This window comes from Xylocopa sonorina, chromosome 17 (assembly GCF_050948175.1).
Source record: "Xylocopa sonorina isolate GNS202 chromosome 17, iyXylSono1_principal, whole genome shotgun sequence".
Lineage (NCBI taxonomy): Eukaryota > Metazoa > Arthropoda > Insecta > Hymenoptera > Apidae > Xylocopa > Xylocopa sonorina.
The window spans coordinates 4,150,147-4,177,766 of NC_135209.1; the positions used below are offsets into that span (position 1 = coordinate 4,150,147).

General features: G+C 42.2%; 1 protein-coding gene across 7 annotated transcripts in view; it reads left to right on the forward strand.

Annotated features, from left to right (window-relative positions):
- Nucleotides 1-27,620, forward strand: part of Wge (BAH domain and coiled-coil containing protein winged eye) — a 150,192-nt gene that overhangs the window by 1,623 nt on the left and 120,949 nt on the right. The gene's annotated exons all lie outside the window — the stretch shown is intronic.

Consider the following 27,620-nt stretch of genomic DNA (forward strand, 5'->3'; position numbering starts at 1 on the left):
TATTTGATAATTGTTAATAGTTTGGTTCTGAACAGAAAGGAATCTTATAGTGTTACTCGTTAGTATTTTCGATTTAGTTGTTGCTCAGAATATTCTTTTCAATGCATCGCACGATAAGATTTCTGTTAATCGCGAAACCACAAAATCGAATCTCAATTAATCCGTGTATTAAAAATCGAAGAAGCTTCTAGCAGTTAATATTTATCCGTACTCGATTCGCAGGCGTTGCTCACACGAGTTTCTACCCCCATTTTAGATAATGACAAAAGTTAGCATGAAATTTCTCAGCAGACATACAAACGCGGAAGATATCGATCCTATTACGATATCTAACGAAAACACTCGTTCCTCGCTATCTCAATGAAATCGGTCATTGCTTTCTTCGCAATGATACGTACCAGCATAATCTTTCGTCGAACGACGCCTCCGATGTATCGATCATCGATTTCTTTCGTATTTTCCAACGCGTTCGCGGGCATTCTGCGTTGTCGCACGCCCCTCTGTCGGTATGACTTAACGATCGCCCGCATTATCGGTAACGACGAATTTTTATCGAAGATATATGCTTTTTGTATGGCGTTCGAGCACATCCTCTGTCGATAGGTGACTTTATCAAACGAAGATCTCGCATACCACGTAATTTTGGTACACGTAAATTGTCAGTTATCTAGTGTAATTACTTCCTGAGAGATGTCTCTCGAAATAAATGTTTATGGGAATATTTCGTGAAACTCCATCGGATGTGAACAGTACGAAGAAAGCAATATATATATAAGTCCAACAATTAGGGAAATAGTCTGTTCTCTTGGTTACCTCGTTGAAAGCCGTATTTTTTCGAAATAAAAATGTAGCCAGATATTTTCGACTTAAGTCCAGAGATTGCAATACGTGGACGCACTTTATTTTTTACTGTATGAAACACGTTGATGCACATAAATGGCAAATAACGCATGTATCGCTAATAATGCATGTACGATGTTCTCTTTTTATCGTCCTCCAATATAGTAGATGATGAATAGTTAGGGGTTACATTGGGTCCTTTTATTCGATGGAAACTGCCGTCGGTCTGAGACGGCAGTGCCAAACGAACAGTCGAAATATTTTGCGTTATGGCCAGACGATCGTCGTCCGTCTCGCGGTGTACAAATCCCGGTGCTTATTCCGATCGATTTAGGCAGTTTTTCAAGCGTAAAACGACCGCAGTTTCCTGAAATAATTATTGGAATGGCGACATCGCCAGTTGTTCGGACGAAACGGAAAATCCTTCGATGCATTCTAGTCTCGTCTCGTTCATTGCATGCGTTCTGCACAGTTATTCGTCCGTTTCACTCGGTACCTTTTTTTCCAAACATTTTCCTGATTTATGAGCTTGAACATCTGTTCTGTTGATAACAATTACTTTGTTAAACTCGTGGATTTAAAATTAACATTTTTTGGTAGAAATTGTAGAAAAATAATCAGTCAATGGATGTAAGCATGTCTAAATAGCATGAATAATCGTGGAAGGTTTTTATTTCCGCTTCTTCGTAACACAATAATTGTTACTATTGTCATTGTATGATATTCGAGAAATCGTATGTCTTATCTTCGTTTTCGTAGCAATGAAACTTGTTCGTTTTTATACCATTCTTCACCATTCATAGTATTAAGTAAATGGATGTGCTTATACATATACGTATGGACACGCAAAAAAGCCTCTTTCATGCTTGGTTTTGTAGTTTTCAAGTTCCAAAGTTGCGTCGTTGAAATTATTCCTTGAAAACCATTTTATGTTTCATACAAGACACGAACGTACTAAAGGGTTCCTTAAAGCCTTTTTGTAGGTTCAAACAGCAAACGGAGATTAATGTTTGTTCTCTTTTGTCGTTGGAACCGAGCAAAGGGGTATTCGGCGTATGCGCGACGTGCTAGCATTTACAATTGTTGCGCTATTTGTATCTCACAAAAGTGAAAGTGATAACTCTGAAAAAATTCTTTTTTACGCTGATTTTGCTCTCTGCGACCATTCTGGTTGATTAAAATTTGAGCTGAATCAAATACACGAAGTTAGGGTACTTTGAATTTCTAATTCTAGGTCCCTGTTCGAATTAATTTTAATTTGTATAATCAAGTATAATAGGAGAATTTTATATCAAGTACTTGAAGTGAAAAATATTGTAATGTTAGTTGTTTTGAGAGAGATTGATAACTCACTCCCGAATGAGAAGTGTAATCTTGATTAAAGAATGAGGAGGAATCGATAATGTGCCTTGAATTTCACAATTTTGATAAATATTCCTTTTCTTTCGTGGAAACTTAGTTCCTCCATCGAAAACACGCATTACGTTTATAGCCGGCAGGTGTTGTACGGTAACGTATAGTCAGGTTTGAGATTGTACGTGAGATGTGAATAGAGAAGCTGCATCGTCTTTACGTAAGGAGCATATACATATTTTTTTTCTTTCAAGCTATTCATAAAATCAAATCAGACGATCGTACCACGTTTCCCCTGTGCTACTAACAATTGCAGTTAATAATTACCTTGAACCGTACTTCTTCGATGATGTCGGACGATTAGAAATTCTAATACATGTGCACATCCTGCGTCTTGATTTTCAAGTGAATTGGATTACAACTTGTGCACTGTCTGAGTAAACACGTAGTGTTTCGAACAATTAGTGAAATATTAAAAATCATCGTCGATACTATGAAATATCATTCACCTTCAATTTTATATATCAAATAATACACATTTTCTAATTATTTTCGCGTGTTATAAATGGTTCGATTGATGTCAGTGTAATGGTATGCGAATGCAATGGATAGAATAGTAGTTGCAATGACAGGCAAACAGAATAAAACGTAGCAAATATAGACGTATGGCTGTACAATCTCTAAGTCACATGGCGTTACGGGGAGTTAAGCGATTGTCGAACTATAATCGATTGATCAATCGTAACATTCCAATGAGCATGGCTAATATCGCGATTTCAGTGTCAAAAGTTGAGAATACGAACTCTTTGTAATCTCTCTATAACTTCTCTTCGTTACGCAAAAGAGAAGTTTCGATAGGTTACTATTTTTTTATTCCAAAGCCAGAAATGAGAATGAATAATGGCCACAGATGTACTGCCAATCATAAAGTATGAGCGTTCGACTCTGTGAAAGTTAATCGTCGCGAGGAGTTAGACGAACATTTGTCCGGCCAAAATCGGAATAAATGGTAAACGCAACGTAGTAGGTGTATTTAACGAAATTCGAGTAGAGCAGTGAGGAGTCCGTGGCGAGAGGCAGGAATCGGGCGTATATATTCCAAAGGTTATAAAAACCGGTCCTTGGTTTTGCCCGCCGAAACATCAAGGCGAGCAGAGGCGAGAGCACGACGTTCCGGCCGCTTTGCCAAAGAAACGCGCGGAAATGACGAGGCGTTCGCGAATCGTGGCTGTTTACCCTCGCCTCGTCTTAAATATCAGCCACCGTGTCCCGTACTTTGGATAAATACAAGAATAAGGGAGAGCGAGGGGTGGGAACCGACCGATTACTCCCTCGATTAATGACGAATGGGTAACGAGCCACGAAAATCATTCGACGCGTACACACGCGCAACTTGCCTGGAAAAGACGAGGCCTCGCCTTTCGCCCTCTGTGCTTCTGTATTTATTTCTGTCACGCCTTTGAGCCCTCCCGCTTTTGCTGAATTTCACTCACAAACCTGTGCGTTCCCTTCTCGTCATCCGTGGGACCTGTGAAACCGTTCGGAACATTCTTGTCCAGCTACTATGCTACGAATCGTTGCATTTCCTTATCGATTTTGCCAATATTCCTTTTGTAGTTAATAGTTTGCGTTCAGTTTTTGGTGAAAAGCCAAAGTTATTTCAAATTATTCATTTTTTTCTTGTAGGAAGTATGCATAGATTGTATATAATAGTAGTTATACATGAAATCGATATAAGACTATTTTTCCGTCTGTCTCTCTAGTAATTTCGAACGAAGTTTCAATAGCAGTATACGGTTGTACTGTATTTTCCTCGCAACTTTCCCTCCACTGTCTACGACCCCGCCTTCTAGCGTATTTCTTTTGCGATGTTGTGAGAAAATTCTTGCAACAAAGAGACGGTGAAATTAGATATATCGAGACGCACAAAGATTACGTATCATTCTCGAGCCTCTAGAATGGAGAATTCCCATTTTGCAAATTATGCAACAGTGCATTAGCGGTGCATCTAGCGTATTACTTTAGAACGTAGGAAATATTTTTACAAGATTCAATTCCAAATCATACGGGAATCTGTGGGTCCATTCGATTCTTTCTTCTTTCTTGTGTTGCGAGTAATTCGCATAGACAATTGATGCGACTATAAAACGGAAGGAAAAAAAGATTATGCAGTTCCTTTGTACGTCTTTCTATGTAATAAAGTGTTTGAGGATTGTTCTCAAAGAATTTGAGTGCCACAGAACCGCAAAGATATTCTTTGTTTTCTGATCGCGTTACGATATCGACAATTATTGTTACGGTTTGTATATAACAATAATAGCAATTTCTGTAGGCGTTTGGTTTCGTTTTTTCGTTCAGAATAAATGTAAACTCGCAAAGAGGGAAGTCGTGTAACGACAGGTTACAGCTCTCGTCCGAATAGAAACCGACAAGTTTCAGTCGTTCGTTCCCAGTGATGTAAAATTTTAATCGTCCAACTTCTTTGTTTCCTTCCGTTTCATTTCATTCTACTTTTCGTTACTCCAACAAAGGTAGGATTGAATCACGTTACGTAGAAAGGAACGGATCGAGGAAAATGAAAAATTTTATACACGACCGCAATTGGACTTTGTACAGTTTAGTGCATCATGAGGAAAGATGAAATAAATCTATCTAATGTCATTTATGTTGTTTTTGAAACGATGGTCAGCAGAAATCGCTAGTACAGCACTTCTGTTCATTATATAATTATACAAATGGTAGTCTGCAAAGATTGTCAGTACAGCATTTCTGTAAGAAAACTTTTCTTCCCTATGCAGAGTGGCTTCGATTAATACGCACTCGCTTCGCTCGTTCGCGCAAAATTCATCATATTTTCAAGCGCGTTTCAAGCGTTTGCGAAAAATCGCCGGCGGATCGAACGAAATTTCACTGAAAGTTTGTTTCTCGCTCGCGCGAACACGTTTCACGGGCCTTTCATCCGTGGCTGGTATTTTTGAATTTCGCACAGACGCAAGGCTGCACAAACCGCGCGTACGCGCCACGGTTGAACCACGTTTCAGAACCGGTGTTCAATAATTAAAATGAAAACCGGCGTGTTCTACGCAATATTGCGTCGGAACAATGGACAGTGTGTATTATAAAACAAGCGACGTGCACGCGTTCTATCCAGCCGACGATCTATCCACCGAACGCTTTACGCGCTCTGACAACTCGCGTTATTTGCAATTTCAAATGCGCCGATTCGATGTCAGATTGCCGTGAAACTTCTTTCTACGTTCTGGTAAACACAGGATGAACGTCCATCGTTCGACAACCCCTCGTTGACTGTTCAAATTGAAACGTGCTTTTTCCACCGTTACTTACGAGCTCTTTTAGCACCTTTTGTATACGATACTTTCTAACTTTCCAACGAATTAATATATGTCTACCGAGTAATGGTCCAATTAAAGAAATTTTTATTCAGATATTTTACTTCATTCACGTGTAACACGTTTAAATATTTCTTTAAAAGGTCGAGAACTATAGTGGTATTTGTTGGATAATAATAAGTGTTTCGAGAAATCCATACTTCCGAGTTGATACTCGAAAGAAGCTTAAAGTATTCCGTAGTTTGATATTTAATTCGATTTTGATGTTACATTAAAATTTTCTCCGCAAATTATCATCGCGTGTATTGCGTAAAACGGTCATTTGTGGTCCATGGTGTCGTTAGCTTGGTAAATAAATAAATAAATCATGTTCATGGCGAAAGCAAAAAGAGGAAGATCCGAGCGTTGTTGATTAGACAAAATTTCGCAATACGGCGCTAAGATTGGCAGACCGGTTCTTCTTTGGTACAAAGAAAGAAGAAGCGTATACGTTCGTCTTGCTCCGTTCAATCTGATTCTCCCACTCTTTCTCTCCCTCGTTCTATGCCCTCGGCGTCACGTTCGTTTTCTCTCTTTCTGCCTTCCCTCCTGGCTTTTACCAGTCACGTCCTCCAACAGGTACTAGTACGTAAAATGTACTCACGACATTAGTCCTACGCGAAACATGATTCGTGCGGCTGAGCGACCGTCTACCGTACTCCTTACACGTGTATTTGGATCCGTGCGTGGACTCGCCCCATTTGGACGGAGTCCAAACTTTTTTCCACGAAGAAGCCGCTCACGAGCAATAGCCGCGATGGAAGCATCTTTCGCGGGGATAAATCTTCTTTCCAATAAATTCCGTTTGCCCGCCGGTTGGTTTTCGTTAATCCCCCGTAACACTACGTGACTTGGAACTTACGTGTCTGCGCTATTCAAACATTCTACGCGAAATATTTAATTAAACGATAAACCGAACGAGGAAGACCACATTTTACTCCCGTTGTCGGATTAACTATGTTGATCGCCATGGCAGCCAAACGCGAAAAACTGTACAGTCAAGTTTTTGCCCAAGAAATGTGTATTTTTACTTTAACTTCTTAAGGGTACCTTGAAATCTTGGCGATCATCGTGTTAATCCTTCGCGCTCGTTTGTCGAGTGGGACTCGACATTGATTTTATTCACAGGTACCCCTGTGTCGAGTAACACTAGACGTTATTAAATTATTCGTGATTCGCGAGTATCAATAGTTAAATTGATGAAAAGGATCGTTTAACGGGAAATCGTTAACCCAAATCTAGAAACTTGTTTCATCAGCAAGTAGAACATGCTGTCACATCGACACCTAATCCGTTGCATCCCAAAGATAGAAGTCTTCTGTGTAGCTGGCTTTTAACCACATGTATACCATAGTCGCAAGTTGTCGTCCCTGTATTGGAATTAGATCCACCAAAGACGTTGAACGCTGACGCTGTTTTAAGTGTCTCCGTTTAATCAGGTCCGCGAGTCCTCCTCGAGCAGATGGTTTAGGACGCGATAGCCTTTCGATACACGGTACAGAACTCATTAAACGATGATAAGTGCTGCTTTATTGTGAGTCAGGGATCGAATAATAATTTCACTTTTACGCAACGCGTAGATAAGATACGTAGCTACGCGTGTCTGTCTGCAGCTTTCGAGATATTTGGACAGCTGACAATAGTACTGGTGTAAATAATGCCACGCTAATGACGTTTGGCCCGCGTGTTTCGTACACGCGCTATGTCACTAGTTGTGAACGCCTCCTCTGCTCCCAGTGGTCGAAATGGTCAAAATTATTGCATCTGCCGGTTTGTTGCTGCGTACCACATTTGATATATGAACAATTGGTCTTTCATGGTTCATCTCCCGAGTCCTACCGGATCGCAGTGTCTCGTGACTTTGGGACATTAACTGTTACTACGCTCTTGGCTCTTCAAATATAAGGGACACTGTCTGGGAAACTCAAAATGTGCGTATTTTTGGCGATGATGTTTTTTGCGGTAAATATATCAATCCTCGAGTGAAGTGGATTACAAATTCAATGTAGGTATCATTTAGTTCTGTTCACTTTACGAAAAGTGCTGGTACACAGGTATTCACCTTGAATATTTTACTTTTGTGAGTTTCGTTTCAACAAAGTTAGAGATGAAAATAAAAAATTGTTCAAATCAAATTTTGAAGCCTTACACTTTCGAAGAGCATAACGCAGGACACGAGTAAGCAAGTTTCTACAGCCACATTTTATGATACGTGTTCAGAATTTTTGTCACCAGCTACGAGAAAATTTACTACTCTCTTTTGTGATGCTAACGAGGTATGAAAAAGGGAAGTCATATGACAGGTGTTAATCATTCACCCCTAACACTGGCACTAGCTGCAGCCTCGGAGGTCAGTCCTGGATAATCGAGCGTATGCCTGAAAATCATTGCACGCTATACGATTGTCGCGTTGTAGTTTTGTCGCACGCACGTGAGATCGATTTTCCATAAATATACTCTTAGGTCTGTTGCAATATGAACATTAACACTGACCTGGTAGGATATAAATGGAAATTCGTCTGTGAAATTCTCGTTTCCCTACCATTGACGTAGTTGCATCGATAATAATTCTTTCGCGTAATAGCTTATATGCTGATCTGCACATTTGCAATTGTTTCCAAAGAAGATTTAGAGTATGATAATGGCACAAAGAATTGCAAATCTGGTTGGAAAGTTTCACGTTCACGAGAACGAACGGCAGACAGATCTTTTTTAAATTTCTTAATTTCGTTAGTCCGGACAAAGTTCAAATGAATCACTTCCTCTCATGATTATGGATTTTCGTATGCAAATGTGGTTAACTTATTTTCGATTATGATTTCAAATTTGTGGAACGAGATAGATTAAGTCAAGTTTATCTTAAAGTTGGCGTGTCAGTTACGTAACTTTTTAATAAAAGTTTCTAAATCTCCAATTCAAATTTAGATACCTCGAGGGTAATGATGTGTACTTAAGATTTGTTTTAGTTAATTTAGTTAAGTTTCATAATGTTGTTGCGTCGTATCTATTCCAAGGAAGAGCATTCCCTCTACCGACTTCTAATCAGATCTCCATCATTACCGCGAAGGTTTTCAACTGGCGCGATCTGCTCGCGATCTGGTCGCGAACAATTCGAGCGTGCAAGCGTAGGATATAAAATTGCGAAATCGTGTTCAACGTTGTCGATGGCGCTTGGAGTGGACCGAGAGTCGTACCGGAGATCATGACGTAAGTCCCGTTTCCTGTTTGCCCGGGCTGACCCGACCCGAGTACGACCGTCGACCTACGGTCTCTTTTTCCATCTGCATCGTCCTTCGATATATGTCTTAATACACGTATATATTTATAACAAACGGCTGGTATGCGCAGACAATCGCGATGTATCGACCGTGGAACACTCGCATGTGTCAATGATCCGTTCGTTGGGAATTCATGAATTGAAATGGCAAATGACGTATATCAGCGACGGATGTAAAGATTTTCACATAATTTTTAACTGTAAGATTCCAAACATATCTTTCCGTACAGTGTGACGAGACGAATAACGAACGAACGTAAAAGTAACGCTGATTAACATTGTAAAGTACTTGTTATTGATTAGATAATCTCGTTACATGTATCGCAAATAGCTCCGATGATAATTGTTATTTATTTTATTTCAAATTACATGTCATAACTTTAATCACTATCTCGCTTTGAATAAGTACGCTGTAGATAAAGTTTTTAACCTTTCCAAGCTCGTTCCGAGTTACGCTTAGTTTGGACAATCGTTCTTTTGCTCTTATTCCGTCGATTTTTGCTTCATTTTGGTTTTTATCGTTTCATTTACACTGGCATATTTCTTAGAGCCTCATTAATATCGATAATCGATGGTACGAAGCATATTCAGAATTTTCGGTTTTCATCGATATCCAATTGGTTTTATGCGGGAACAAGGGGCCGTAATTAGATTACATGTTAAATGATAAATAATTCAAATGTGAAGGGATTACTTTTTAATCAGTGGCCACTCAATATTACCAGCTCGTAAATACACCGGTTGTAATGAAATTGTAAATATTTATCGGGATACGTATTCGTTCTAGCTTTCCCGTGAAGCGTGTTTTCGTGCCGGTATCGGCTATTCATAACTGCGATCGTGTATTTATCTTGGAACACTATATCAAATCGGGAGAACCAGAAGGGGGTGTAAACCTCGGTTTATAATGCAGAAACTCGTAATCGCCTTTGATTGTCTTGCTTCGGCTGGATCGACTGATTTAGCACGTGTCTACAAAGGGAAGACGAAATCGTTTTTCGACTAAATTTTCTCGTTAGTCAGTGAAATAAATAGTGAATATTTCCGTGCAATATTTACATCGATTTCTAGAAATTATTATACTTATTACCAAAATTTCCTTCGTATTCGTTATCAATTAATTGCCAGGCAAATTACGTAAAGGCCATGAGAGCAAAGAGAGAGCATCAACAAATGAGGGAGTTTCATTAACCCGACGCGATGCCGTCTCAGCGTAAGTGTAAATAATCGACGGTGGTCAGAATGCAAATAATCCGTGGCCGTAGTTAGAGTCTCGTTCGTGGACGTGGGAAAGTGAACTGGCGTTAGGAAAAAAAGGAAGGGAACGATAGGAGGCGGTCTGTCGTTTAACGACGAACGTCGTTCAATTCAGATTTACCGAGGGAAATAGCCTTCTTGTCTCATGAGAAGCACAGCGTGCTTTTTTCCATAGCAGTTCCCATGTAATCCTTAACGCGCGGATACCGCGGCGAACCCGCAACGCGACGCGACGTCTGAACGTTCGATTCTGGAAATTCGATTACGACTTTCCCAACTTCGAAGTCGCGATGCGGTTTAACTGGTCGGCAAATATTGGGATTCTACGTAGGGGCGTTAATAGGGTTCAACTCCGAAATATTTCACACATCCTGGGTATGTTAGCCGTAGTAATGCGTTTGGAATTTGTAGACGTAGAGGCGGGTAATGGAAAAGCGAGGGAAGAATTTTGGATGCAAGATACTCCGATACTATTACATCTATATAGATGAAATTAATAGAATGAGTGCGACGACTCTTTTGTAATTACAATGATAGAGAAAATTTGCAAATTAACAGCGAAAAGGATAATATTCCTGATTGAAAGTTATCTTATGGACCTAGAAGAGAACAAGAAGCCAAGGAAAATCCTGTAGTGGATCTTCTTTCCATACGGCTACGATATAGATGCGCGGGAGTGGAGTGAAGGGGAGGATGGAAAATAGGGTGTTGGATAGAACGCAAACTGTGACATCGTCGTGTTCCGTATTCGTCGGCCACGATCTTCGTGGTCGTCTGGTTCGTTCGTGTTGAGACGGCGCGCTTAGCATGATGCCAAGAATCTAAATGCGTATTCTAAGTCCCAGCGTGTCGTCGGCCTTGACCCTCACGGACGGAAGACACGCGACGCAATGCCGGAAAGTTCTCTCCGCTTCTGCGCCCGCAGACTTAATCAGCGATCCATGCCAAAAAACAGCGAACCTGCGAGTTCCCATCCGTTTTTTCGCCAACGGGACACGATAATGTCAGGGATCTTTTGTTACGATCACGTGCTTCCGACGGTAGCGCGCGCTTTTATGCGTCCATTTGCCATTTCATGTCCACGAGGTATGCGTATTCCTGTTTTTACTATTCGATGTCTTCAAAAGATCGGAAGCAATCGGAAATACTTATCGAAGCTACTAGTACACCATGTAATTCTGCTGTTTAGTTAAATGTCCCAAATTGTCCAAGACGAAGATGCTTGCCTAGGCATTGGGAGTATAAAACTTATAGAGTGAAATTTCGCTTGTGCCATAAAAGGCGGATAGTTGGATATTCGAAGGTATAATAAAATTTACAGTCCCGTATTCACCAACTTCTCTCGATCGTAAAAATAATTTTATTATATCCGAATCAAATAATAAGTTATTTCTTTTTGGCAATTTTGGCTCGTAGTGTTTTCAGACGCCGCAGTAGTATAATCGAATAAACGTATATTTCGTCGATCGTTAACTTAACTCGATTATTTTTTATTTTATTCTCATTTCGAATAAAAATCTGGCGATCAACGCGTCGATCGTTTAACGTTGGATACTTTTAACGTAAAATTTCTGATTGTACAATGAAAATGTTGATCTCGAGCAACATTGATTTCCATCGTTCTAATGCTTAATACACAGTCATATGTGCATATGTATTGATATGCCGATGCAGCCTGCAATTTCTCCTTGGAATACGATTATCGGCACGCTTCATCTCAATAATGCCGCCACGATTGGAGAGCATTTGGGAACCACTGGCCCATCCCCTAACCGCTTGTGGCCTGGCTGGCCGTCAATCATTTAAGGGACACGCTTCTCCCTTGCCTCGATCCGCTGCCTCCTACCTACGGTCGTACCCTATAATACTCCGTATTCCTCCCTTTGACTTTCTCGGAATGTCAGATACCCCCAAAGCCGGTTAGACGCGTGTTCGAAGCTATGGTAATAAAACTCGGTGTTCCGTCTTTACTTCCAGCGCATCGTCACTTTAAAATACATTTATTAGCGAACTCATTGTGAAATACGGTGTACAGGATTTCTCTTTCGCTTTGAAACAGCGTTCGTCCATTTTATTTTCACGTGTACAACTTCATACCTGGGTTAGTGGTCTAATTGTTAGAAATGTTCAAAGTTTGATTGTAGAACTGTATCCAGCGCGTTCAAGGTACCCTTGTAAATACTGTATTCTCTTCTGAAATTGGAAAATTTTCCATTTGATTTTTCTTCGAGGAGTACATGCACGTATTAGCATTTGGGAGAGATCTATTGACTTGTACTACTTATTCGTGCCATTAGTCAGCCCTATAAAGGTTAGAATCGTAAATTTGGCCAATCTCCACTATTATTCTTCGAGATTGCGCTATTGTTATAGGAATTGTCAATAATACACAGTTTTCTCGTTAAAAGTTGCAAATGTGAGCGTCCGGATACCTTCGTGAGCCGTTGTATATTCACCGTTCACGTATCATGCTGTTTCTCGGAAAGTAAGGGTTGCATTATAGTTTTACGGGGCCGACAGGTATACCGTGGAGCCTGGAAGAACTTTTCGAGGGCAATAAATATAAACTGGAAGAGATATAAATCGAAATATCCAGTTTATGTTATATCCTTTGTGTTCGAAGGCTCCGAGGCCCGTAAGAGAGTGCTTCCAGTGCGTCGGCCGTTCCTCCTAAAATCCTAAGTAAATCCAATGTCCCGCTAATTCGCTTTGTTCCTTTTTCCTGTCCTTCCTTGCCAGCAAGGAAAGGTTGCCCCGGTTCGTTATTATACCAGACGTTCCTTAACCATCTTCGACTGCCTAATAACGTATAACATTACAGCCTTCTTTCATATTAACGATCCGCGCCTATTAGGTTTTCCATTTATTCACCAGGTTCAATTTTCCCGTTTCTTTCCACCGTGGTCGCTTATTTCTGAATTCGCAACGCGATATTTTTGATAGCCACTAAATTGGTCGCCGCTACGAACACGGCATCCGATGTTGTTTTCTCAGCAAACCGAGTTAACTGCAGATACCTGTTTTGCTGAAATACTGCTGAAGAAACATAGACCAATTTATTGTGTTTGCTCGTGGAAAATATTTTTTGTTTGACATGAACGGTGGACGATTTGAGGGGCGCTGAATTATACTTGAGCATGCGAGGGACGAGTCGACGCGGGGACTCTTTTTCTCAGTTTTCCGAGTAGCTGACTTTCTGTTTTTACTCGAGGAACTATATTTCGAAATATGCAATGTTTTTGCTATTTTAAAACACAAATTAGTTCTTACTGCAAATGTATTTCGTTTGCTCAATTTATATGTAAGATCAACATCACCAAGGCACAATCAAATCAAGATCTACATCGACATTAGAATCCTTTCCTAGCGATAGCAATCTCGAACGAAGTACTCAGAGTCCGTTACAATGGGTTCGTAAATCAATTCGAATTTCAATACACCGAAGGGAGGGTTCCGAAAATTCGATAAGCATCCCAAATCTCTCCGGATTTCTGTGAGTGGGCTTCCGAAAGCTATCGCGACCGAGTGCTCGCCCCTTCCAAGTGTCAGGCAGCGGCCATCTCATTAAGTTGCAACTAACGTCGAAGCAATTAATCTGAAATCTCGTTGGTCGGGAAAGTGAAGGAGTAAGAGGAAGGCAGACAGGTAGAAGCGAGTAGGAGGGATCGAGAAGGAGGGGAAACAGCCGATGAAGCTCTTGTAGCAGTGGTCCGAGGGATCTTGGTTTTCTTCTCGGTATACAGGGTGAACCAACGAGCTTGGCGTTTCAAATGCAATATTTAGATACATCGTATGAAAAATTATTATCCGTGTTCTTTGTAATATGTAAGAGACGGAATGGTCAACTCATTGTTCCTTTTTTCTTTTAATGGAAAGTTGAAAAGAGTGGAAGTAAAAGTAGAAACACGGATCTCAGTTTTAACTTTTAGTTTTACATCGTCATACGTTTCGAGATGTACCACTTTCGACGTGTGCACCTTGGAATCACGACATTTTTGTGCACATAACAACTTTTCGTCCGATGCATAATTCAGATGTTATTTGGAGTGTGCAAGTCGGATTTGGTTACGTTACGTTTATTTTTCACGCGTTGCATAATTCAGGTGTTATTTAGAGCGTGCAAGTTAGGTGATCCACCCTGTACAGCGGATGTTAGCAGACTAGTTCGAAGGAGGAGGATGCTGGCCGCGGGATAGCCGAGGGGAAACGGCGAGGGAGCGAGCGAGTCGCAAGGGATGGTTCGACGTGGGGGTAGACGAGGATGATAGAGGGAGTCGTTAACTACTTGAAAATGAACTTCCCTTCGCTCTTCCACGACGCTGGGCTTCTCCGTCGCGACACGCGGCTGATTCTCTCTGCTCTGAGAAACTGGCAGCCGTCTCGCGAACTGCCGCGACGAACACGATAGGAAATTAGAAAGGGAACGCGCGACGAAGTTTGGTCAAAGGACGACGGGGTTACGCGAGAGGGGGTGCGGATGGTTGTCTGACGGGTGCGGCTCGTTTTTGAATGAAAGACCGCCGGGTGTAAACGCGGATCGGAGGATGTTTGCGGATCGGACACGGCGCACTTTCAGATACACGTGCACATACATCTTTTGAGTACTCGAGCGTATGCGTGCGAGGTAAAGGAGGTGTGGCATGGGTTGAAGTTTCATCTTCGCCGCGGATTGCGTGCTCGCACGACTGCGGTATTAACGCGTAATCGAAGGGTGTGTTTCACGGGGCTGGTTCAAAGAGGGTCGGTCCGCGATGGGGAGGTGCGAAAGCTCGAAAACGCTAGGTTTTTGAAAGCATTCAAAGGGAGAGAAGGCAGCAAGAATGTGTGGTGGGTAGAAAGTTTAGCAGTAATTGATTTTAATCGGATGTATGTAAAAGAGAAGAGTCTGCGAAGGATGGGAAGCATTGGTATATTAGAATATTTCCTACCCCCTTCTCTTCTGATGTTAGCTCTTTACTGTTGACAAAAAAATTTCGTTTTGCAATCGAACATTATACTTCAACCATTTCTCAACGAAAATAGTTTTACCCCGGGGAAAGATACGCGCATAATCTTTTCCAAGTGCGTCATCCAAGTGACGCAAGATTCATCATCATCAATCATCACCACAATGCTTTCATAATACGCATCGCTACGTAGCTACGCACGTTATTATACCTACTTGACGAACGTAAAGTGTGTAGAAAAATTCGTTTTACCATGGAACGACTTAAGAAGTACAATAAAGTAAAGTGGAAAAAGAAGCGAATAAGAAAGAACGAAGAAAGGAGCCGTTGGTCTCGCCTTTGCATATACATTTTGGTCCCATTATTTCCAGTGTGGAAAAACCCACCACGAAGAGCCAAATAAAAGAGGACAAAGACAGTTCACAGATAAGAATTGTGAGAATTGAATTCTTGGTCGATACTCTGAGATACCCTACTGTTGTTTAGAAGTACGCATCATAAAATACTGAATAAATCGATATTTATTAATTTTATTAACGTCAGCCGGGTTTAAGATCAAGGAAATATATAAGGGGAAGCCTGTGGAACCGGGCCAACCGATATAATTGCACATTGTGCATTCGAAACGAGGAACGCGTTCCTCTGCTGTACATACCACGCATACGTATAATGACGGATATCGAGGTGTCGTGAACACGTCTGTTTCATTGACCAGATCGGGAAGGTAGAACGATTCCGTCGGTTGCACGCTCGTCGTACACGAACAGGAATTGTATACGGTTTGATCATCAGGGTTTGTAGTTGGCAGTGATCGTGTTGGGCCTCGTTTCAAGATTTTACATATATTTCTTAACAAATACAATCCACGCTTTGTGAATGGATCGTACGTTTCATTTATACGCAGTTCTCATCGCCTCCATTGTTTTGCTTTCGTTTCATTTGTTTTTATTTCATGTTTTACAAGCCATGTCGTTTCGGATTATTGGCATGTCCCAATGTTTCGTAATTAGTTTACTTCGTCAGGACTCGAATGAGAAAAAATGCAAGGTTCGATTAAAAAGCATGTCCCTGGACTTTTCGTTCATTCGTTTACATTTTCTAACTGAGTTTCTAATCTCTGATTCATTTTTAGAATGTAACATTTTTACCTCGTTAATTCATAGAAGATGTAAGGTTCGATCACTATGTAAATATTAAGACAAATACAATTATGATTGGCATTTTTATGTAGATGCCAGTGGCTTTCGAAGGAACGCGGTCTTTAATACTTGTGTGCAAGTACAAAGAACTTCTTTTACTTCAGAAAGTGAAGGAGTTGTGTTTAAGTGCGTTTGTGTGTATGTAGTTACACAACAGGAAACCAACATTTTGTTTCAGTAGTAGGAAAATACATATTTGAGTGTGCAAATGTCAACATGTACATATTGCAGTTCTATAATAGTGCTCGAGGTTAACAAGTTTATTCTACGGCTTACGAAGTTGCTTTGTTTCGTTTTATCTCTACATATTGAATACGATGGTGTAACTACATTATACACAAAGTGTTTCCACATTCCTGCGCGAAATTTTAAGGGTGATTATAGAAGTTAAGATAAGATAGGGTACGGTTGGCTTACCTAATGGGTATTTTAATCTCGATATCAGTCTTTCGTAATCCAGATCACACGCGATAGATATTTAATATCGGCGGGTATTGAAAATCTCGTCCATTGATCGTTTGCTGACCCCCTTTTTTATTTGTCTCAAGAGTTACAGAAGTTAATTTAAAAGTTTTGTATTACCCAGACAGTTTGGTTCTCTCCGAAATCCTCTCAGGCACGTATAAAACTGACTTTTCGCTCCAGTTCGTGTGTGCACTTCACCGCTTCTCGTTATTACACGCATGCGGTTTTCAGGCCCCGTGAGTTTTCGCGTGTACACGGGAAACAAGAAATTAAAAAATCGTTACACGACATGGCTCGTTTTGACCGCAACTTAAACGTCCATAATTAAGGTTACATACTTAAACGTATTATTCCTGAAAATTGCTGCCCTGTTTGGGACTCGGTTTCTTTTATTTTTCCCTTCCATTCCCTCCTTTAAGGCACAATATGCCCATACATAAAAAGTGCAAACACAGAGTCATATTACAGTGTTAACAAAACAGCTGCAAAAATTAGTGCTTTCCGAGAAATTAAGTTGCTATAGTGTAGCAGCACAGAGTGTGATGAGTATAAATGATGGAAAATTGTAATTTAATTGAAAGTGCATGTGAGTTTAATAAAGGGAGTTTAACTTCCTCTGTTGCAGTGGTGGGTGTATAATTTTCTTTGTTCTCGGTCATTTAGATTATCTTCCCCCTTACTGTTATGCTTTTTAATAACAGTTGGGAGCGCAATGTTGCACTTTTTCATTTACCAGTATTAATACATTCTTACTGGACTCATAAATTATTCCTCCTTTTTTCATATATTAATTTTGCACCCTGTACAGGATACTCAGCTACAGGGCAGAATAAATATAAATACTCGATTTTAAACATGCATTCCGATTATCGCCGGCGACTTCGCGAATACGAATTCCCTCCCCTTCTTTTCCATTGCAGCTACGTACGTAAATACACGTAGCCGCGCATAACTCTAAACCGAGATTAATGCGATGCCACACGAGTTTGTCAAGCATCTTAAACGGCGGAGCATCATCACGATTTTCGCGTTAATTTAAGACATCCCGCAACACGACGTCTAACTAAATGAGAACGGACGTAAACAGCAGCACCACTTTAAACCGTCTTTGACCAAAAAACCAAACGGGGGTGCGTTTTTCCGGCCGGAAAGGCTGCCTCTATTTCGTCGAATCAAACCTTATCATCGTTTTTCTCACGAAACATGAGACCTGACGTATCGCACGACGTTGAACCTCGCGAACTCTAGAACCGCTCCAGAGGAGCACCTCTCGTCCTCTCTCTTTACATTTCAGCCCCATTCGTAACCTCTTTCCGTCCTCGTCCCTCTCTCTCTTCGTCTATTCGTCTCCGTTTTCGTTGTACAGGTTGTTTCGTTCAATATGACAGATTCGTAATATTTAATACCATAATTTTTATATCAGGATCGCGATATCACGGTTTTTGTATCACGATATCACAATCGTTGGATCAATCTCTTCTTGGAGTTCGACTAACAACGCCGATTCGTATCGATGTTGTTCATTATAGCGTAGCTACTGAAATGTTGTCAGGCAAAGGACTGGAAGCATAGCTCCGCCCAATTGCTGGAACACCCTGTATAACTTCTTCGCCTCTTCATTCCTCCTCAATCCTCCGGCGTGCTCGCGGGAAGTAACGATCGTTTTTAAATTCAGGAAGAGATCCTCGCCGGCAGATTGCGATGCTGTTCGCGTACGGAAAGAACTTGCTTCACTTCCTTCCACTTGCACGATCGACCCTTTCCCGCGCCACCGACTTCTACGAGTGAAACAACAATTTTCAGTTTCCTTCACTTCGAAAGATTTACCCTAATTATTCTAATTAATACTTTAGAATATTCCAAGAGAAACGGAGTAAGTAAAAATAGTAGATAAGTCTTCAAATAACAAGGATAAATAAATCGGATTGTTTTTAACGTTAATAGTTAATATCAGACGCGGTAGGCATTTGTAAACTGAAAATTCTTGAAGACGAGTTATAAAGTGAACGGGAAAAGCTACAAGTGTTAGCACAGAGGGGCGGAATTTCGAGTCTTCCTTGATACAGAAAGTTTTCCCAAGCCATTCGATGGAATTAACCGGAGCTCGAATGGAAATCTGGGTCGTCCGGTCGACTCGTCGAGCCTTGGTATTTTTACTGTTCGACGAGCGGTCGCGTTAAAGCGTGGTTTAATTAAAAGTTGAATTTGCGGAACAAGCAGCGAGCGCCGATTGACACGCACCGTGATATAACTCGGCTGGTTAATAACAATGGCATCGATTCGCCGTTTCGCACGCTGTTTCCCGTTTCGATTGAAAGCGAGGCGACCGCGCTCGTTGCCTTCCAGTGACCCCTAATTAAAAGCATTTACCAGGCGGCGAACGTTAACAGGCTCGCCACGCATTTATTTCTCGCTGGATCGATAAAAAAATTACGATTTACTCGGGGCAAGAGCAACCGAACGGTGATTAGTCCTTTATTTGCACGTCCGAGGAAAGAATGCGTGGCTAGATCTTCCTCAATGGACCGCATTGTGGCGCCGGTCAAGCGAAATAAAGGACGTTCTATCAAAGAACAACGATATCTCAGCGAGCGGCTGATGCCCTTTGTTTCCACCCTCCCTTCTTTCGTATGCAACCACGTTACTTTTAGCTGCATTACTTTTCTAACTCGTCCTGAGTTACGCGAGAAAACATTTTTCTTGTCCAGACGTTTGACTTATAAGTTAACGGGCTTGCTCTATTTGTATCATAAGCCAGTCGCATGTTATATATCGCGTAATGCGGTAAGCACGCGAAAGTTTATGATTAATGTTATTTATTCAGATTTGGCTGCTACGTACCATGATTACGCGTAATGTACATAATCATAGATTCGTTTTTTCAACAAGAACGAAAGCAATTAATTGCTGCTAAATTGTATGTTGCTTATGGTTCGACAAATATTTTCTTTGCGATAAGATACAGCTTCGATCGCTCTTTTCTGTATCTTTTTATACTCGATACTGTCCTTATGAAGTCACAAAATATTTTTTGTTTCATCATAACTTTCAGTCGGACGCAACGCGTGGAGATACAAGAAGGAAGGGAACGCTACAAGTCTTTTATCTCGGCAATTCATTCTGCTCGTCGTGTTATAAGTTTATTCTGAGATAATTATTCGCGAGGAATAACGCGGTTTATCGCGTTTCAGTTTCGTAGTCGATTGGAATCGATAAATTATAACCGCGCTATTAATTATACCGTCCACGAGTCTGCTCTTCTTTTGGAAAAAAAGTTTCCCTTTCAAACGGGTTTAGTTTTCTCGGTGTATACCGCGGGACATACGCGGTTCTGGTTGTTGGTTCTATTCCGGACCTTGTAGAATCTCACGTTCACGCATATATCGCGTACGCCTCTTTTTACGTAGCTGTATACGTACGTTATCGCAGGTAAAAGGTTCAGATTCCGCAACGATCGTCGATTTCATTTTTTTTTCACACTCATGGCATTGACTAGTCACTCGCACGAACACGAACCCTTAGTGTTAATAGCGATGGGTGGAAATCTTTCCACCCCCTCGTAAGGACATCCACGCATAACACTCATCCCCTTTTACCAAACCCCCCTCGATGCAATTTCTCGTATTTCTTGTACTCTCCCATCCGTTAATTGCATCCCTATCGCATCGAATTCGGCGCGCCATCATCCATCATCATCGGTGAGCGCAACCGCTAAACTCCACTCCGCGGAATCGCCGCTTAAAGAGGGTAGATCCGCGGCGGGCAGACGAGCCAACCGCGCGTGCACGCGCGGATACGAGCGCGACGGACAAGCGTCGAGGATCGATCGAGATTGGCATAGCAATTACCGCCTCGATTGCACTTCCATCCATGATACCATTCACGTGCCCACGGAGGCAGCATGGAAACTCGTACGCTCCAGCCCGCGTTCCGTTCGCATCGCGTGGTTCTTGGCTACATATACGTATGGTCTGGCGTGGCTAATAGGATAAAAACACGACACATGTGTCCCACTGACAGCCGGTGAACGTTGTTGCTTAGTCGTTAGAGGCGCGCGACAGAGAGAGGAGGAGACGATCCGAATGATCGAATCGAGACGTAGACCAGCGACGAACAACCTGTGCTCTTTGAGCACCGAGCGCTGGCTGGTGAGCTCGCGAGCAGGCGACGGGTGCAACCGTTTTACACTGCTGCTCCTTTTTAATTTCATTGCTCCAATTAACGTTTCTGACATCATGGAAAAATGACTATATAAATTAATCGTCTTTATAGGGTCTTTATCGTATCATCTTTTTCAGACGCTCTCTATCATTGCTATTTTACGCACTACATTCATCACTTTAATCGCGTTATGTCTGTTCCTCTTTTTTGCCCCTCTCTTCCTAGAATTGAACTTGTACTGTGCTTGTTTCGCTCGAAATGTGTACACGCGGATTATTCCTATCCAACAGTTTTCCTTCTGTTTCTAATATTTCTGTGGCAATATTCTGGCCGTTGCTCGCGAACAAACATTTTTCCTGCTAAATAGCAATTGCAACTTGTCCATTCGTAGCGTACATCGGTTCTGCACAGGGTAACACCTTGTACAATAGGGAAAAATAGAAGCAAACGAGCGGGTCGATTGAAAGGAGTAGAAGAATGCGAGCACTCGCAGAGGGACGCGAACGGGTAAATACATAGTAGCAGTAGGCTACTACGAGCGAGTGGCAGCGCAGTCGGACAGGGCACGATCGAGTTAACGAAAGAGTAAACGGGAAAGAAATTGCGCGCGAGCGGATAAGTGACCGAGCAAAGAAAGAAAGAATGCTGCGGAGGCCTGGTGGTAAAGGATTGCGAGTGGAGGGAAACGTGTCCAGGAGAAGAGGACGGTGGGGGGATGGAGCGTACACGCGATATAGAACAAAGTGAAGGAGGCTGATAGAGAGCCGTGGAGAAAGACGAGGGAAACGGTATACGTGACCGAGTAAGATAAAGCGTCGAGAAGGGTGCGAGATACGAGCGAGGTCAGTGTATGCGTGACATCATGTGGGTTTGTGGCTGCGTGGGTGCTCAGCGCTGCGTGGTTGCGTGTGTACCACACACGTGCACCGGGATTCTTCGTTCACCGCGCTTTCTTCGGCATAGGAGGGTTCGGATCCAAGCGCCTCCCACTAAACACGAGACACGTTGCTCGTCTGTACAGAAAACGAGCGCCCGCGCGTTATATACCAAGTACGAGGCACGTATGGAAGTACTGTACGTGCGTGAACGCACCGTTCTCTCACCCCCCTTCCAATGTCCCGTCCAATCTCTCGTTTTCTCCCCCCTGCTCCCCCCCTTCCTCCTTTTTTAACCACGATGTTGCACGATTATTTCGTTCTCTTTCGCACCCGCTCGGCCAAGGGACCGTCTCCTTCTTTTTTTCACATCCCCCATCCCTTTGACTCCTTTTTTCCCCGCCTTTTTTTCTTACCCCCCCACCAAAGACGTCCACCGCGTTCCGCTACACAGTGATACGCGGAACGGAGCGGCTGTAAGTACACATGTGCTCGTACACTACGAGGACGCGATATCGTGTCGTGTTATCTACACTTTTGTTGCATGCCTGCGCTATCTCTGTCCTGTTCCCCCTACCACGCGCCGTTTTTGTTGCTCTAGCGAGGCTTTTTACTCCTCCTCCCCCGCGATGTTTTCATCCCGCCAGTCGTTCCTTTTTCTTGTATACCGTGATACGCATTTGGCCGTTCGCGTTGGTTCGCTCGTCTCCTCGCTCGCTTCGAAGACCAAGCAACGTCGGTGCGTGAAAGCGCGACGGCGATGTGTTTACTCATCGTTTTATTCGTACGCGATATTCTTAGGGCTTGTGTGCCGGAAGTAGCGTGCGTTCGACGAGAACGATATTGATTTTGAGGAGGGTGAACCGTGCTCTCGCGATAGCTCGCTGGTCCAGGATTCTCAGTGGTATTTAACTCTATCGCGACTATAACGGGACAGGCGTGTCTGAAACAGAACTCGAAGCGGGAAATCGCTGAGGGAAATTATCCATTAAATCGATACGCGATGAGATATGTTATTAATTAGATCCGATGAGTTCTCGAAGCGTTGGGAAAAACATGGAAATCGAACGTAGAACGATCGAGGTTTAAATTTACGGCGTGGTCGAGCGACGCGAAAATATCCAATTAAATTTCGCGGGGATTAGCGGCGATCCCTACTTAAGGAAGTTGAATAGGTACTTGGAGTAAAATTGATCTCGTGTGCCGCGATGGCGAGGGTCCGATTACGAGGGAAACAAAGTTTCCCAAGTGCGAGCATTATTGGATTACGAAAGTGTCAGGGAAATGATATGGACGGCGCAACTTGTTCCACCCCCTCTGCGCGGTTTCCTCTCCGCGTACTTCTTGTACGGAGCGACGTAACAGAAGCGGTCGTTCTTTGTTCTTCGGGAACGTGACCCGTGGAAACGCGACGAAAGAAGTTGCCAACGTTGCGTGTCTCCTCTTTTATCAATCGTTTTTCCTAGGGCTTCTAATTGCGCCGAGCAATTTGCTCGTATTCCTAGGCCGCATAGTTTCCTCCAGCCATTGCCATGCTTATCGCGGCATACTTGCTTTGACGATCTTTTAATTCTCTACGAGTCCATGGTGTGAATTACGGTGTAACAGACTTGTACAAAATTTAATAAGTAGCAACTTTTTTGTTTCTCGTACAAATGCCAGGAGGAGAAGTCAACGGTGAAATTATTCATGACCCCAAGATTAGTCAGATGAGGTCGAATCCCTGGAAAGGTAATGTCCTACTCCCGGAAACGAGCCTTCCGGTTCCGCTGGCTGTCCTGTTGCCTTTTAATTCTCTTATCTCCGTTGTGTTCCTCTCTAAATTTAGTCGTTTAAATAGAGTAACTGTCGCTCCTTTTCAATGAGATCGTCGTAAAATGAAAACGTTGCGCGCCGCTCTTACCTTTGTCTCCCACCCCTTTCGAACATTCTGGCGCGTCGCTGCACGTGAAAATGCAAATGCGACCCTTATGAGACAGCTGAATCTGCATCGTTACGACTGCCACCTTCGTGGCTTTTGCTGACTGTCGAACGCTTTCCTGTCGCATGCAGGACCGCGTAACCTCGGTAAAAACCTCGATTACTTTGTGTCGTTTCTGGTTTTTGTCCTTTTTTTTCTGCAAGTACTCGCTTCTTTTCATTAGCTCCGAAAATGGTATCTTCAATTTGTTACGGACTCGATAACGTGCAGGGTGGTCCACATGTTTTATGGACTCGTGTCCTGTTCGAGATATAATACCTATAATGAATCGCGGTAGAAGTTGTCAAGTATAAAGTAATGCAACCAGTAGGTCATATAATTGTAGTAAATTATATAATTTCTTATGTAACTGTGATAATTGGTATATAAATGTGACGATCACGTGCCCTAAAGTTCAATCCGTGCACTGATAAAAGAGTAACTGTTGGCAGTTGTAGCAGATCGGCTTTTTAAAAAGGTTTCACAAGGAATTTTAGTAAGTTTCTACAGTGCTTCTGGAAAGTTGGTGTTGGATAACACATCTTCCGAGAAGTCGTAACACACGAAGCCTTGTTTTTTACGTTATTACGTTTTAAGCGGTAATAAAACATGACAGTTGACAAGGAATGATGACTACTTGCTCGTCCACGGTCTCGTTTCCTCATTCCATTCAACAATGATCTTGAAACTGGCTTTTTTGGATAGAAATTTGAACCTTTTATCCCTTCGATTCGTACATGTATCAGATCAGTTTTCGATAAGCCTGACAATTACGAATAAAAATCTATGCTATTTCTAAAAAATTGTCTTCTTCCTCTAAGAAAAAAAAAGAAGCCCGACGTGCAATTTGCACTAAAATGCTTAATTGCTGGAAACTCATCGTAAAGCCGCGAAACGAGTTTAGACTGCGGAGCAACGATGCACAACGATCGATGGCAATCTGAACATCGCTGTTCGCTGAGCAATTGTAACCATTTTCATAAGATACCTTTCTTTCGATACCGTGGACTGGAATTTGGCGTACGATTTCTCGTTCTGATAATGCGTATGGTAACGGTTGATACGGTAGATACGCGGCGACAGATAAAATTGTCAGCGTCGCGTCGCTCCGTTTCAACCATCGACGGACGGATAAGAGCACCAGGTGTAAATGTTTTTAATTTCACGTTGAATTATATGCTTTCAAATTTTGTCCGTTGTCTGCATAATGGTGGACTTATTACCGTAAAAATTGGTGAAACATCGCGAAAATAAATGCATTCGTTCGCAAATTAAATTCTACACGCCACACGATCCTCCTGGTTATAAGAAGAATTCCATCAACGATAATGTACACGCGTGTATCCTTAGTCAAACGCTGGAAAGAGGAGAAAAATGGGTAGAGGAAATAAGAATTGTGAAGTTGGGTGACATTAACGTGGAAAGAGAGATTCCATGTTGCTTGTATACCGCTTTATAATTTTATAGCGGGGCATCAAAGCCCTGTGCGAGCCGCGTTCGGAATAAAATACCTTCCCCGTACGATTCATCAATTAACGAAGCTAACTAGTCTCGTACAAGGCGTCATCGATCCCTTTTCAGGGACAAATTTTTTGTTCGTCCCGATAAATACTAGCCACTCGGGGACAGAGCAAAGGACCGAGTCCTTTCGAAGCGACACTAACGAACGTTTGTAGACTACTAACGAAGGTAGAAAGGAGCCTAATCGACGGGATCTTTACTGTTCTCTCTCTCTCGCTCTCTCTCTCTCATTCCCTCCATTCTTTTCATTCTCTTCTTTTCGTTCTCCCTCCCTGCCTGGTCGCATCCTCTCGATCGCCTCGAGTTAGAGCCGTTTGACTTGTTACTGGTCCCCGTCTGAGAAGCTGCCGAAAGATCGGCCTTGGAGCCGTATTTGTCCGTGTCCCGAATCGCAATAATCTTATAAATTTTCGGAGAGGAATGCACGATCGTACACCCACGCTTAAAAGTTGAGGATATAGTCGGATAGTACTGCTTTCGATAATTTGCATGCTGACTTATGGCAAGGGAGAAGATAGAAATAAAAATGGAGCAGCCTCATTAATGCATGCTATCGAAGGATATATTTATTACGTTTCCACGCACTGTATGCTTTTCTGCTTTCACGTACCTACCGTGAAGCGAAATAATATTCTTTGTGGTGCTTTGTTTATATTCAGAGTAAACGTAATGGCTGTCCTGGGACTTTTAAACGGGCATGTCAGTTCGCGTAAAAATTGTTTGCACTCCCTGTCAGCCCTGACGAAAAAAGGAGCTGGAAAAAAAGAGAGGAAACAGGTAGTCGCGCGACCTAGTTCGATGGTCAGAAGCAAATTGATTTTCTCGCGACACGCACGTATTGTTGTTGTATCCAGACCACGGTCTGTAAATATTTCATGCGCGTTTACCATTAGCCTCCGCGGCAGATGTACGAGTTACGCGAGCGGTATTTTTTACGTGTCGTGTACAGCTTCGCACGATGTAGGTATAATCATAAATTTCAATGGGATCGTTTGTTCGCGCGGTACTCGATTCCTAGGAACCAATTGCGTTAGTTCTTTCGCAATGTTCCTAGAAGAGATACTGGTTATTGGTTTGATCATCGGTTGGTTACGTTAAGTGTTGCCGGAGCTTCTTTCATTATCGTCGATACGTTCATTCCCGATAGCTCGAATTTCGTAAAATAATTTTGGTAACAAAGTAGAAAGAGAAAGCTTGCTCTTAGAGCTTTCTTGGAATTTTCAATTTTGCATGTCACTGTTCGTTTTCACTTTGGTAATGATATTAATGCAATTCTATTTCTTCACGTTCTGTTTCGTACATCTTCCCAGGGTATCCTTCATTTTTCTTGTCTTTCATAATGTGGTTTCGTTTTATACGCTTGCGTAAAGTTTGAAGTTTAGTTACTCGAACAGTTATCCCAAGAGTATCGTTCACGCGAACAAACGAAGCTGAAAGTTACGTCCACTCCCTCATCCTCTAATTTGATGTAATCCCCCACGAGTTATCAGGAATTCGTATTAATTTCAATTTCGTCAAAGAACCGCGCACGGCACTTTTCATGGCGGACGATTCGTTCCGAAGGAAAAGGTTCGCTACGATAAGCGCATTACGAACCGGTTCCAAGTGACCGTGCCGGCGAAAATGCCGTTTTAACGTATCCGCGTGGGTATACGTGCATCAAGACCAACGATACGGATATACCTGTAATATCCGCAAATTATTTGCCACGATACCGCTCGCTCCGTCGCGTTATTGAGATATGACCGCTATTCATTGATACAGATACTCGTAACTTTGAGCATTCGTTCGCTGATAAACGTATTATAAAGGCCAGTGGCAGAATTCTTGATATGCAGGGTTCGTAGAATAGTTTAGGGTGCCGCTCGTTGCTTCGATTTGAAAGCATTGTTGGCCAGCGTTTAATAAATCCACGATCGATTGTTCGCGAGCATCGAAGGTAGTCCAAAGAATAATGAAGGAACTCGAAAGTTATCGCGTAACAGCTCGTTTAAAAGTTTAGACAATTCCAAAGGTCCCGATAAGAGCAAGTTCGATCAGCAGTTCTCCATGGCGTGCCACGAATAATCGTGGATCACTGTTATTGCTAATTAGCACTGATTATTATTCTTATTCTGGAAATCATACGGTATCGGGTGTTGCGTTTATTCATTCTACATTTCCGCTTCTCACCACTGACTCTGAATTGAACTCTTTTGCACGAGCTTCGCGTATATCGCGAGTGAATTAACAAACTGCTGGTATATATGTGTGCGATATGTGAAGTATAGCATTGATGTTTGTTATCATACTTCGAAAAAATATGAAACAGGTTAGAATTTTTTGGAGTGATTTTATGTTTTGTATGTGTCGAGATATCAGGCTTCTTTTGGATGCT